Here is a 13,542-nt window from a genome sequence, read left to right on the forward strand (position 1 = left end):
GATATAGAAAGAACAAATAGGAAAATCACACCCACCGGCGCAGGCAGATCTTGGAGCAGCCCATAAATAATCAGACCATGTGACGGCACACTGCCAACACTCACGTCGCAATAACAAACGACTCGCTTGCTACTGTACTTTGACGGATGGGCATATGAATTGCTACTGTACTTTGACGGATGGGCATATGAAATCCCTTGCTACTGTACTTTGACGGACCGGGATATCAAATCTCCGGTCGTCTGTCCCGTGTGTGTGCCTTATTGATCCGGACGACCTTCCGCACATGCTTTTCAGTTTTCACTTGGCTTGTGTCGATGCGATGGAACTTGGTTTCAAAGAATACATTGAAATGACATCTTTCATATGAGCGCTCTGGATCGGTGATTCTGGAGCAACTACCGTGTGATGAGCTACCAGGAGATATGGCATCCCAATGCCCAATGAAATCGAAGCAATTATGGTGGCTGGTTGGTATCCCTCCGATATATATATAAATTGTCACTGATTTAATATAAAATTATACTAAATCAATGACAATTAATATGGATCAGAGAGAGTACATTCGATGGGAGCGCCGTAAAATTCCTCATAATGAAAACACGGGCTCCCTTGCACGTTCCGCTCTAAGCATTAGAGGCATTGTGGCGAATGCGCTAGCTGCAAAGGGGAAAGCACCATCGAAACTTTTGGAGTGTATAATCTTAGGAAGGGTCGCGTCTCGCTGATGAGATGGGTATTCCCCCAAATGGTTGTTGAATGCGACTGGCTGGATATTGTATAGGCCATCTTGGATCCTTTAGAATACCGAGCTTTGGGAGCAATGATTAGTGATGGCTATCGAAAGTTGATGACTTCTTTCAGCAAGACGGCGATTGTGTATTGTGCCCGAGAAAGTAACGCGGTTACGCATTGGCTAGCGCGAGCAAGTTATAGACGGGAAATTTCTGAGGAGTGACATAATTATCCTTCTGACTTTTTAATCACCTCCCTTGTAACAGATATGATTATTGTTTAATAAAGTTGTAGAAGTTAAAAAAAGACTCGCTTTGCATAGCCTTCAGCCATAGACACATTTGCGCAGCCAGCGTACATCATATGGTACCTTGTCTAGCCGTCATCAAGCCTCGCCGCCATCTCTCATGCAACCTTGTCCATGGACATCACGTGCAATTTAGGGGCAACTCCAGCACGGATCATCAAATGGACATCCTATGGACGAGGAGCCCCATCCAACCGAGTCATTTAAAGACCGCTGGCACCGATTTTTGCATTGATTTTTTAAAATAATGCATGGAAAAGACCCTAAAAACAAGTAATAAAACATCTGCAGAAAAAATAAATCTAAATTTACTCTTCGTCTCCGTCGCTCGTCGAAGGTGAGGTCCAGCACGAAGGAGGCAGATGACAACGAATGCCTTTTGGCATCGTCGCCCGTTACGCGTCATATCATACCCAGCCTCCAACCCCTCGGAGAGGCGGTTGCGCTCTGCCTTGTGGACGCGGAGCCACCGATGCTCGCGACGGATGGCGCAAAGGTTGTGAATGGAGTCGAGCATGACCAACAATGGTCACGACGACAACTCTGGACGCGCGCTCCGCCTCTAGTTGGTCCTCCATTCGCCGGTACTCCTCTAGGAGCTGAAGGTTGTAGTGCTGTGCTACCTCGCCCGCACCATGCTGAAGCCGGACACCGACGGCTCCTCCACCGACGCGAACTCATGCCCCTCCTCCATGGTGATCCCCATCATGGGTCACCCTCCTCGTCCTCCATCTCCTCTTAGCGCTCTAGAGAGCTGATAGGTTGGCCGGGGTCAATGCGTGCTTGGAGTCGGGCCTTCATGTTACGGACCTCCATCGCGATTTGGGCGAGACACACCGACGTACGCTCTTGTTCCACATAGCAAAGGACCGGGCTATGGTGACGGTAGACGACGGACGAGGATGAGAACAAGTGGTTGGACAGCTGCTCAGACGGTAGAAGGACTATGAGTGATAGGGTTTTGGGACATGCTCAGCCAACTTTAATAGCCGAGGCGGGGCGAGTGCCGGGTTGAATGGAGAGCCCCAGAGTAGGCTTCTATGGCTCCGCCCTGATGTGAATGTTGTGTAGGTGAACGACCGGTCATCCAACGAGAATGAGGGCAGTCGGCCGATCACGTTCGCTCTGAATGCGCAGACGGTTCTCGAGACGACGCAAAGCGAGCGGAATTCGATGCCGGGTCAAGTCCTCTCTGAATGCACAGACGGTTCTCGAGAAGGCGCAGAGAGAGCGGAATTCGATGCCGGGTCGCAGGATTTTGGACTTTCGGATCAGTTCGGATAATTTCGATGAGCGCGGTTGAATGACCTAAAATGTTCTGATCATCCAGCCCAGACATTTGCGGGCTGTTTGGTAATCAGCATTGGAGTTGCTAAGACAGAGAACGACGACAGCAAGACCGCGATGGAAGCTTCAGGTTATACTTACAACACAACACCAGCCAAAACCAAACAACGAGGGCAGGCAGATGCGCCTCGTTCAACCTCAAATTCCACTGTTTCATATGCATATGCCAAAATGCGCAGCTTACAAGTGAGATGGATTGTACTGCAACTGCCACCAAACCATCCATTGATCGCTCCTGCCCACTCCAGAAAACTATTGCTGCCGGTTCCAGCTAAAAACCACCGCACGCCACCGTCGCCGGCGGCCGCCACACCCTCATCAGCTTCAGTACCAACTCTACTCTATATGGTGGATCTCCTTACCTCTCCGTCGATCCCACTCTCTCCGGCCCAGGCACGCCTAGGAAGGGCGAAAGGGGCCGTTGTGATTCACGGGTCGACCTCGCCGCCGGTGCCGCCGGGCCAACCTTTCCCGCCTCGCAGGGTTTTCGTCGGGAAGCACCAGGCCGTCGTCTGCCGCGTCGCAGCCCCAGCCGTCCCAGTCCGCCGCGTTGGCCGGCGCCGGGGCCGCGCGCGGGCGCCGGCAGTGGAGCAGCGCCATGCCGAGCCCGCCCTGGCCGGACCTGCCCAGGCGCGCCTGCCATCCGGGCGGCCGGAAGGCGAACACCTCCACCGCGTCCCCGTCACGCATGCCGCCGTGCCGCGACAGGAACAGGGACCAGTCGCCCGTCAGGCGGTACGTGCGGGCGAGGCGGTCGCGCTTCAGCATCATGTGGTACGGTCGGCCCAGGCGGTCAAACGCCGGCACAGCCAGCCCGCCGCCGGCCAGGACCATGTGCCGCTCCCCTGGCGTCATCGTGCTGAGCAGCGGCGAGGCCCTCACCAGGCCGTCCGGCAGGACGAGACGCGCCTTGTCGCGGCTGCGGTCCGAGAGGGTCAGCCGCTTCGTCAGCACCAGCGACGGCCGGGGGGCGTGGAGGCGGTTAAGCTCGGCGCGCAGTCCCTCGTCGTCCCGGTAGACCTGAGGCTCCTCCCCGTGGATGCCGGCGTCGCCGCCGCCGTCGCCGTCCACGGCGAGAGGGACGGGCCAATTCCCGAACACCTCGCCGTTGCCGTGGCCGTCCCATTCGCCTTCCTCGGTAAGAGAGACGGGCTGATTCCCGAACCCCTCGCCGTCGCCGTCCACGGTGGGAGAGACGGACCGATTCCCGAACCAGTCGCCGTTGCCGTCGCCTTCCACGGTGGGAGAGACGGGCCGATTCCCCAACCCGTCGGCGTTGCCGTCGCCTTCCACGGTGGGAGAGGCGGGCCGATCCCCGAACCCGTCGCCGCGGCCGTGGCTGGCGATCTCCTGGATCGTAGAGGCCGCCTCGTATGGCAGGCACCGCACGAGCCTCTTCTTGGGCGGGAGCAGCTCCAGAGGGACGCCGGCGAGCTCCTCACCGGGCGCGGTGTCGCAGGCGGGCAGGGTCTTGGGAGACCCACGCGCGGGCGCCAGTTGTTCGACGGAATGCCCCTCTCTCGGCCGCTTGGTAGGGGCAGTACAAGCGAGGGCCAGCACGATGGTGGGGAGGCCGGAGGCCGAGGAGGCTCCGCCCACCGGCGGTGTCCGACGGCGCGCCGGCTTCCGGAGGGTACGCCGTGGAGGCAGCAATGGCGGAGACGACGAGAGACGGGACAGATGAGAGGTGACGGGGGGTAGCGGCGGCGGCGGGGGCAGAGGAGGTGACGGCGGCATCTGGAGGGCATCGGCTGGAGGGCAGGGAGGCGGCAATGGCAGGGAAGACGAGGGAAGGGGCGGCGGGGGCGGCAGAGGAAGCGGGGGCGGAGGCGGCAGCGGAGGGGGCGGCGGCAGACGGTGATGACGATGGCCGGGCGGCGGTGGCCTTCTGCTTGCAGGGGAAGTTGGCCTGGGGCCAGAGGGGGACAAGAAGGGAGATTTGAGAGGCCCCATCCGCGGCGCCGCGGTGCACTTCGCCGATTGGCAACACAACCGCAGGGGCCCCGAGGTTTATTCGATCCCTCTCCTCTCCTGTGCGTTTGCCCTATTTCCGAAGGAACTGCTGTATATATAACATTCACAGGCACAAAACTGTGTTCCAGATCTAATGGCTGCCTCAAGATTTCTGGTGTATTGCAAAAGGAAATTAAAGCCACCCTCTTTTTTTTTCTGTTCTCACTCGAGATACCGTAATCCCGCGTGAGCACGCTAATACGCCGCGATCGTACGCGTGTTTGCGCGCCGGCGCTACCGAACAAGGGGCGGTGGCGCTACCGACATGGAGCAGTTGCGGCGTGCATGAGTGGCGCTATCCGGCGGCAGCGAGTACCAGCACCCACCGGCGTCGCGGAGCAGTTGCGGCGTGCATGAGTGGCGCTATCCGGCGGCAGCGAGTACCAGCACCCACCGGCGTCGTGGATGAGCACCCTCGGTGAGGAGGGACGGCACCGACCGACAATGTGGCCGGCGATGACATAAGCGGCACGCTGGCAGATAGCGATGATTTGGTTCAACAATCGACCCCCTTCAAGGCCCGCTTACAAATTTTGTTTATGCGAGGGTGTTTTTTTGCTTATGTGCCATGACAGTTGTCCCCTCTGGTGTTGTCCAATGCAATTCGCATATGTTATAATTGCTAACCTTATTTGATACACGCGGGTTCCTGAAAAAACGTGGTTCTTTCATTTATGGTATTGAATTCGGGGAGAAGATGATGAGGGGCACTTTGGTAATCTATTTTTACCATTTATCCTTAAAAAAGAAAACCAAAGATTTTAGATTTTTTTTGAAATGGACAAAAGATCAAAGTTCATTCTACGAGAGGGAAAATGACGCAAGACGGGTAAAACATCAAATTATCAAGTAACTTGGGGTGAAAATTCAAATGCATCCATATTGTCTCTCTCCTATTTTTCTAACACAAATTGATGCATATAAAACATTAAAGCATGAAATTGGTTTCAAGATATAATGGCCCAACAAGATTTCAAGTATGTTACAAAAGGAAATAAAGCCATCCGCCAACCCTCTTATTGTTTTCTTTTCTCACTCGAGAGATGGTAATCGAGCCCAAGGACGCTAACACAATGCAATGCGTGTTTGCACTAGCGCTAACCAACAAGTAGCTATAGCTGCCAGGTGGACGAGGAGCTATATATGATGGAACAGTTTGCAGCGTGCATGAGCAACACTATCCGACGCGACGAGTAGCAGCAACCACCAGCATAGTGGACCAGTGGTGAAGAGGGGACGTCACCGACCGACAATGCGATCACATAAGTGGTTCTTCCATTTGTGGTATTGGATTTCGAGAGAAGATGATGAGGGTGAAAGTGCTAGTTATCGACTAGACGGGGAGGGGGGTGAATAGGCGATTTTTATGAAAGTCTTCAAAACACGGGGGATTTGAAGACAAACAGTAGAAATGAACCTATTGATATGCAGCAGAAGGTAGACTACACTAGACAAGCCATAGTCAAGTAAGCAATGAAGTGAAAGCATGAAGACTATTAGCAGCTAGGTAGTACGGATCAGGATGGAAGATAGTATGAAGCCAACCAACAACAGTCTTCACACAGTGAAGTCAATCAGATCATGCAAGCATGCAATGACTTCACGAAGACAAACTGTAAGTAAAGAGAGGTATGAGATAGAACTAGTAGCTTGGAGAGGACAAGGATTTGTTGGACCAGTTCCAGTTGCTGTGACAACTGTACGTCTGGTTAGGGAGGCTGAGATTTAACTCAGAAGACCGCGTCTTCACCTTATTCCCCTTGAGCTAAGAACACCTAGTCCTTGCACAATCACTCTGGTAAGTCTTCAAGGTAGAATTGCAAACCTTCACAGACTTCGTTCACCGGGAATCCACAACGACTCTTGGATGCTCAGAAGCATTCATAGTCCTCAAGTGTAACAAGTCTTCAGATCACGCGGACAGAAAGACTTCAGTGATGCCTAACACTCTTTGGCTCTGGGTGTTTTGGGCTTTGTCCTCGCAAGGATCTCTCTCTCTCTCTCTCGAATGCTTCTGAGGTGGGTTGCTCTCAAACGACAAAAGCCATGCACTAACTCTGAGCAGCCACCAATTTATGGTGTAGGAGGTGGGCTATTTATAGCCAGGAGGCAACCCGACCTAATTTGTCCGAAATGACCCTGGGTCACTAAGGAACTGACACGTGTCCAACGGTCAGATTTCAAACACACGCGACAGCTTGACTTGGGCTACAAGTAAAGCTGACTTATCCAGCTCAGGATAAGATTTGCTCTCATTGTCTTCGCTCGAAGACATAGGATTTGGTTGAGCATCACTTCAGTCACTCTGACTTTGTTCACTTGGACCCCGCTTAACAGTGCGGTGGTTCCTATGACTCAACAAAGAAGAAAAGGAACTTGAATGTCTTCTCAAGTCATAATCTTCGTTGTGAATATCTTCACAAACCACCATTGTCCTCAATGTCTTCACACATTTTTAGGGGTCATCTCTGGTAGGTAAACCGAATCAATGCGGGACTACTACCTGTGTTATCCTGCAATTCTTACAAACACATTAGTCCCTCAACCAAGTTTGTCGTCAATACTCTAAAACCAACTAGGGGTGGCACTAGATGCACTTACAATCTCCCCCTTTTTGGTGATTGATGACAAACTGGTTGAAGTTTTCAACGGGGATAAAAGTATGTGAAAGTTTGAGGATTAAGGCATTGCCTTCATAAGTAGCAAAAGGCCCCCCTGAAGATGTGAATATAAGTAGTTTGCTTTGTGGAGATCCTCTTCAACTTATGAAGACAATTCATCATGCATATAAAGATGTAACGAAGATAATGACATGCATAATGAAAAATGGACATCTGCGGAATGAATTCATGCGGAATTTATCATCGCATCATAGAGTAGCAGAAAAAGTAGCAGACGACCATCAAGTTCAAGTGTTACAACCCAAAGAACCAAATGTATCAAAAGACGAGAGTTGTAAACACTTGGCAAAATATAGCAACCACCCATAAGGACCCGCTTGAAGACTATCAACTCATATGCTTCTCCCCCTTTTGTCAGTAATGGCCAAAAAGGTTTGAAGACATAGAGTATCTACTCGTTCCCATCCGGAGTAGATGAAGGTGCAAGGTCGATGCTGGAGTTCGGTGGTGCAGAAGGGCCTGGTGCAGTGTCGAGATTCAGTGCAGCCATGGTCGATGAAGTGGCATCGTCTTCTTCATTGACGACTCTCGTAACAATAGTTGCAGCCGAAGATGAATACTCATAATCTTCTATTAATGGAGTGCGGCGCCAGCTTGCATTGTGTGGAGGTCTGGAGTCAAATTTGAAGCCTTCTGTGAAGCCATCTTCGCGAAGATCTTCTTCAGGACATAGTAGTGTGAGACTCTTCCAAGACCGCCGACGGGCTTGATGGGCTACAAATGAGTTCTTGGTGGCCAAGTTTCTGATGTGATTGACGTCCACCAAGATACTCTGCATCTGACGCTTTAGCCAGTCATGGTGCTTGTCATGCTTCTGATGTAAGGCCACAAGAAGCTCTCGGTCATTGAGTACACGAGAACGCTTCCGAGGCCTTTGGGCGATTGTACTAGAAGTGGCTTCAGTGTTGGCACGACGGGGCTCATGCATATTGCCAGCCAGGGGATAAGCAGTAGTGGCAGCATTGGGAACATGAATTCCTTCTATTGGTTGCGTGAAGCTTTAACGATCAACATTATGAAGATATAGGGGTTCTTTGGAAGGCTCAGGGTAGATGGCTTCAACGGACATATCAACCTCAGGCATAAAAACAAGATGGTTGCGTGCTGAGGGCTGATAGTCAACAGATGAATGGAGTTTGATCAGTCGCATCACCCATGGAGCATAAAACTGCAAGCCAAACAGATCAATCCCAGATGCAGCAAGTTGTCTGATGAAGAAATCCTGGGAACTGAATCTGATGCCATCGACAATGTAGAATACCAAAGTCTTCATGGTTCCTTCAAGTTTGGCTTCAGAAGAATATCCATTGATTGGCCATAGAGTACGCCATAGAATGTGATACACTGTGCGGGGAAAGTAGTCGAGGTCTTTGACGAAGAATTCCTTGGGATATTCAGCATCTTGAGGCAATGGCTTCATCATGCTGAGCATCTGACTCATATTCGGCTCAGGCTTCTGAAAGGTACTTTGTAGTTCATTTCTGTGTAGCTGACAACCAGGCTCATACAGCTCACCTGGAGTGGGTAGGGAAGTGAGCTCAATGATGTCTTGAGCTTTGGCTTCATGATGCACATCTCCTATCATCCACTCAAGGATCCATGTCTTCGGATCCCTGTTGTAGCCACGAATGTGAAGTGTGACATAGAACTGCAGCAGGAGCTCTTCATTCCAGTGCTCTTTATCAGTTACAAACTATAGAAGGCCAGCATCTCTAAAGTAGTCCAGTGCTTCTTCAAGATAGGGCAGCCCAGCAATAGCTTCACAATCAATACACATGTGAGGAAAGATTTGCTCTTGATTGTATAGAATGCAGGAGTAATAGCTACGCTGCTGATAGCTCCAGAAGCGATCAGAAGAGATCTTGCTTCAAGTATGGATTGTTGGCACTGTCAAAGAATGTGTTGTGTGCCCTGAAGCTGTTCACGCTGAAAGATCCTGGTGATGTGGCAGCACCTAGAAGCCTTGGCAGCCCGGGCTTTTGGCTTCTGAACCTGAGGCCTCTGCTCAACATGGTAGTCGTACTGTGGTCCGGGAGTAGTTGGAGGAACCAAAATGGGCCATCTCACTGTGACAAGCTAGCCGCGATCATAGGCCTGTTCAATGGTGTGAGGCCTTGGAGGTGGAATAGTGGCTTCAGCATTCACAGTGGCTTCAGGTTGTACTTGAGCTTCAGGCACCACATTTGCTTCAGGATCCACATTGTATTCGGCCATGACAACGTCATTGGCGTCAGTAGCGTTGTTTGTGGCAGCCTCAGTGTTTTCAACCTCCGGTTTTTCAATAACAGGAGGGTCGGGCAGAGTCACATTCTCCTCGAGAATGATTGGATCAGCAGCAGGGGTGTGGCAACTCTTTCTTCTTCTCTTGTTTCTTGATCTTCATCGGCTGATGCAGCCGGAATGTCTTTAGCTGCTTTAGCTTCAGAATCAAAGACATTCGCAGTAGGGGTGGCTACAGGAAACACTTGACGTGCTACTGAGCTTTGTTGCGCTTCCCCTTCTGGAATGCTCGACATGGTGACCTATGGCCTAGGGCCTTTGCGAAGCCTACGGAAAGCGGGCGACGCTTGTGGTGATGGAGTGGTCTGCACCATGTAGTTGTCATTGTCAAGCACCGGAGTGGTGACTTGAGGTGGTGGAGTCCTAGGTGTCTCATCATGAATGGGGGTGTCTTGTTGAGGGCGATCGGCCCATGAATCATCCGGAGCAATTGGTGCCAATGGACGACCAATGCTGATGAGTTTGTTGTTCGTAAGAACAAGTGATGATACCAATTGGTGCTCGAGTTGAGGAAGGACTACATCATCTTCAACATTGTCTTCACGACCAATGTCTTTAGCTGTTATGGGGTCGACAGCTAGAACTACTTCATCTTCAGGAGCCTCTGTGGAAGCAGGCTCGTGGATCACAATGCGACGCTCTTGGTTGGTGGAGGCTGGACGGACAATAGAAATAGGCTCAACAACAAGGGGCTCTGTGGCAGCAGCGCGCTCTTTCTTTGAAGACTTTGTCTTCAGCTTCTTCTTTGATGGGGCATCATCAGAAGCATCCTTGTGCTTGCGTTTTCGGGCTTCGGCTTTAGCTGCCCTTGTCTTCTTCAGCTCAGAAGCTGCTGAGGTGACCTTAGGCTTCGAGCCTGTCATGCTGGCAAGGAAGACAATGCTTGGTTCTTCCCGCCTTGAAGCTTCAGCTTGGGCTGCAGCAGGCTTCTTCTTATGTTTGGCAGCCATTCTGGGGTCAATGCCAGGACGCCCCAGAGCTTTGCGCTTTTCAGCTTCATTGTGTGCTTGAACACATTTCTGCGCAAAGTACTTCATGCGCTCTCGTGAGCCTTTAGCTTCTTCACGCTTCTTGTGAAACTCTTCCTTGAGGTCATGCAACATCTTCTTGAAGATCTGAACATCTGCCATGCTGAGCTTGGCCATGTTCTTCTTGAAGTGAGTCTTCTCATAATCAATTTTGTTCTTGAGGTCAACAATCTTCTAAGCCAAGGCCAACTCATTAGCAATGGCTCTGTGGAAGGTGACGCTGATGTCCATAGGAAGCTAAAGATCATCGATGCCTATGCTCTGGTCGTCTAACCACTCATCAATGAAGTTGTTCAATATATCAACATCAAAGAGGGGCATATTGTTGAAGATCTCCGCCTCTTGCTTGCTCTTGATCAGTTGCTCAAGGGCATCATCACCAAGATCTTCATCGCCGGATAGATCAATGGTTTCATCCTCATTGCATAGAACGACAGCAGGAGTCAGTTCATGCCCAGAAATCTTCTTGGGCTTCTTGATTTTCTTGGGCTTCTTGGTCTTTTTGGAGACACGAGACAGATCTTCACATTGCACACTAGGTTCAGGAGGTGCAGTGGCCAATGGCTTCACAATCGAAGCTTTTGGTGTGGCAGAGGGCTTCGAAGCCTTTGTCTTCTTCTTCTTCTTCTGTGGCTTTGGTGGTGTTGGCGCTTCTTCATAGTCAGCCTCATCAGCAGATTGATCCACAGTGGCCCTCTGAGATGCGATGTGAGAGAGGAGGCCATCAAAGTTGTCGAAGGGGCCAATGACATTGGGATTGGCATCGCGTGTGCTATCAGCCCTTGGAGCAGATGGACCAGGGTTGAAGTTGAGGCCAAGATCTTTCTTGTTCTTCACAGCAAAATCTTTTGCAAACTGATAGTTGCGCTTGAAAAGATTGTCTTCACGACACCATAACATAGATGATGGGTCGGCATTATCTGGCTTCGGTCCTCAGACCATGCATGGGTAGAAGCCTTGAGCCATGGCTTCAGACTTGGACTTGGGCTGCAGATTTCTGTACAAAATATCTCCCCATGGGCGCTTGATAGCATTCTTCTCTGCATATTAAGGGGTTACGAAGTTGTACTTGAACCATTCCTGTGCCCAATATCTTCGAATCCACTGGATTCGAGTCTTGCGCTGGCCATAGCTTTCCTCAGGATCAGTTTTGTACATTTCAAATAGATCAGGAGGTAAATCCTTAGCTATATCTCCACGGCTCCACCTATCGCCTTTCCTTGCTAATTTTTCAGTTGCCATTATATTCAAACTGAATGGCTTCAAGACAGTGAATGGCTTCCTTTTGCTGGTCAGACAGGAACTGACTTCAGGTGAGTGAATATGACGCTATAAGAACTCTGCAAATGAATGCAGACTATGAGAACCAAGGGATTCTCCCACGGACATGTACCTGTGACATCATTAGAGATGCGAGGGAAGGGGAAGAGGTCATATGCATTCTCAGAAGATTTTGAAGATAAATTAGTTTGAAGACATTGACCTCATAGTGCGAAGACATTCACTTATTTGATGAGAGTTGGTTCCAGATTTGTACGAATCCATGAATAAGTACAAGTGAGGAATCTAACTAGTTATGAAGCATAAGTAAATATACTTGGCATGATATGAGATGCAGAAGAAGATAGATTCAGATTTGGAAGTTAAGAAACCACTTTTGGTTGAAGTGGATGGATTTGACGAATCAAAAAGGCAGTAAAAAGTAAGTTATTTATCACCGACGAACTACTAGACAAGGTCGAGAGAGAGAGGCCGAGCAGTTCAATCTCCTGCGCCCTAACTCGACGACCAAAGACACCTACGACGGCGGTGGAGAGGACGAGGTCCATGGCCGGCGTGAGGACGGCGTCGAAGAAGTTGCGGCAGCTAAGTGCTTCGTCTCCGGCGTCGACGCGAGCTAGCGGAGGCGCTAGGGTTTGTGCAAGGTGGCGAGGTGGAAGAAGAGATTATGACCGTGGTGAGTTGTGTATTTATAAGGAAAGGGACATCACATTGTAATTACGTAGGTGCCCCTGGCGGTTCACATTTGAAGGACACGTGGCATGCATGCAACTTATTGGAAGTTGTTCCATGTTCCCACGCACACCTGGATTGTCGGGTGGTCGTTCCGGCTTCTCCGGTATTCAGGTAATAAGGATATGGCAATAAAAACAGATTTAAACTTTTATCTCTTTGTCTTCTGCTGACTAGGATTCAGAGAAGACAATCGACAGGTTTCAATAGAATGCATATGATATAGATAGATAGAGTTTGAGGTAGAATCACAGAAGGGGTTAGGGTCCGATCACATTCACTTAGATCAAGAAAAATTCAAACATGAAGACATAGCTACAAGTGAATGTTGTAGAGGACTGAACACGAATATATGTATATATCTGCATAAGACCAACTCAACATTGTGAAGATAGACATGAAGTCAAATCAATGTTGAAGACAAATCAAATGTGAAGATTATGCAATTATGACGCCAACTGAAACACATCAAACAAGAATTTGGTGGTGACGTTACCCATCGTATAGGAATTATTAGACCCAGACATGGCGCACAATTATCGTGGCGCTCCGAGGTCAAATTCCGCATTAAGTATTCACACTTAGGGTGTATGTCTTCATTGATTGAAGATATACGTTACTTCGTGTGTTGCACATCTAAGTCATCAACATGCATAAGCGTTAGGATGTGTGTCGAATTATAGGACATTCGAGGATTCTAAGATATTTAGCTCACACCACAACTTGCAAAACCTTTTCTCATCCAAGGGCTTTCTGAAGATATCTGCCAATTGCTCTTCAGTGTTGACGTGAATGATATCAATATCTTCCTTCATGACATGATCTCTGAGAAAGTGATGACGGATCTGAATGTGCTTTGTCTTCGAGTGCTGGACTGGGTTGTTGGCAATCTTGATGGCGCTTTCATTGTCGCAGTAAAGTGGCACTTGCTTCAGGTGGATGCCATAGTCCTTGAGAGTTTGCTTCATCCATAGAAGCTGAGCGCAGCAAGATCCAGCAGAAATGTATTCAGATTCAGCAGTGGAGAGAGATACACAGTTCTGCTTCTTTGAAGACCAACACACAAGAGATCGTCCAAGAAAGTGACATGTGCCTGATGTGGACTTGCGATCGACCTTGTCACCAGCATAATCAGTAT

This window comes from Triticum dicoccoides, chromosome 3B, assembly GCF_002162155.2.
Source record: "Triticum dicoccoides isolate Atlit2015 ecotype Zavitan chromosome 3B, WEW_v2.0, whole genome shotgun sequence".
Lineage (NCBI taxonomy): Eukaryota > Viridiplantae > Streptophyta > Magnoliopsida > Poales > Poaceae > Triticum > Triticum dicoccoides.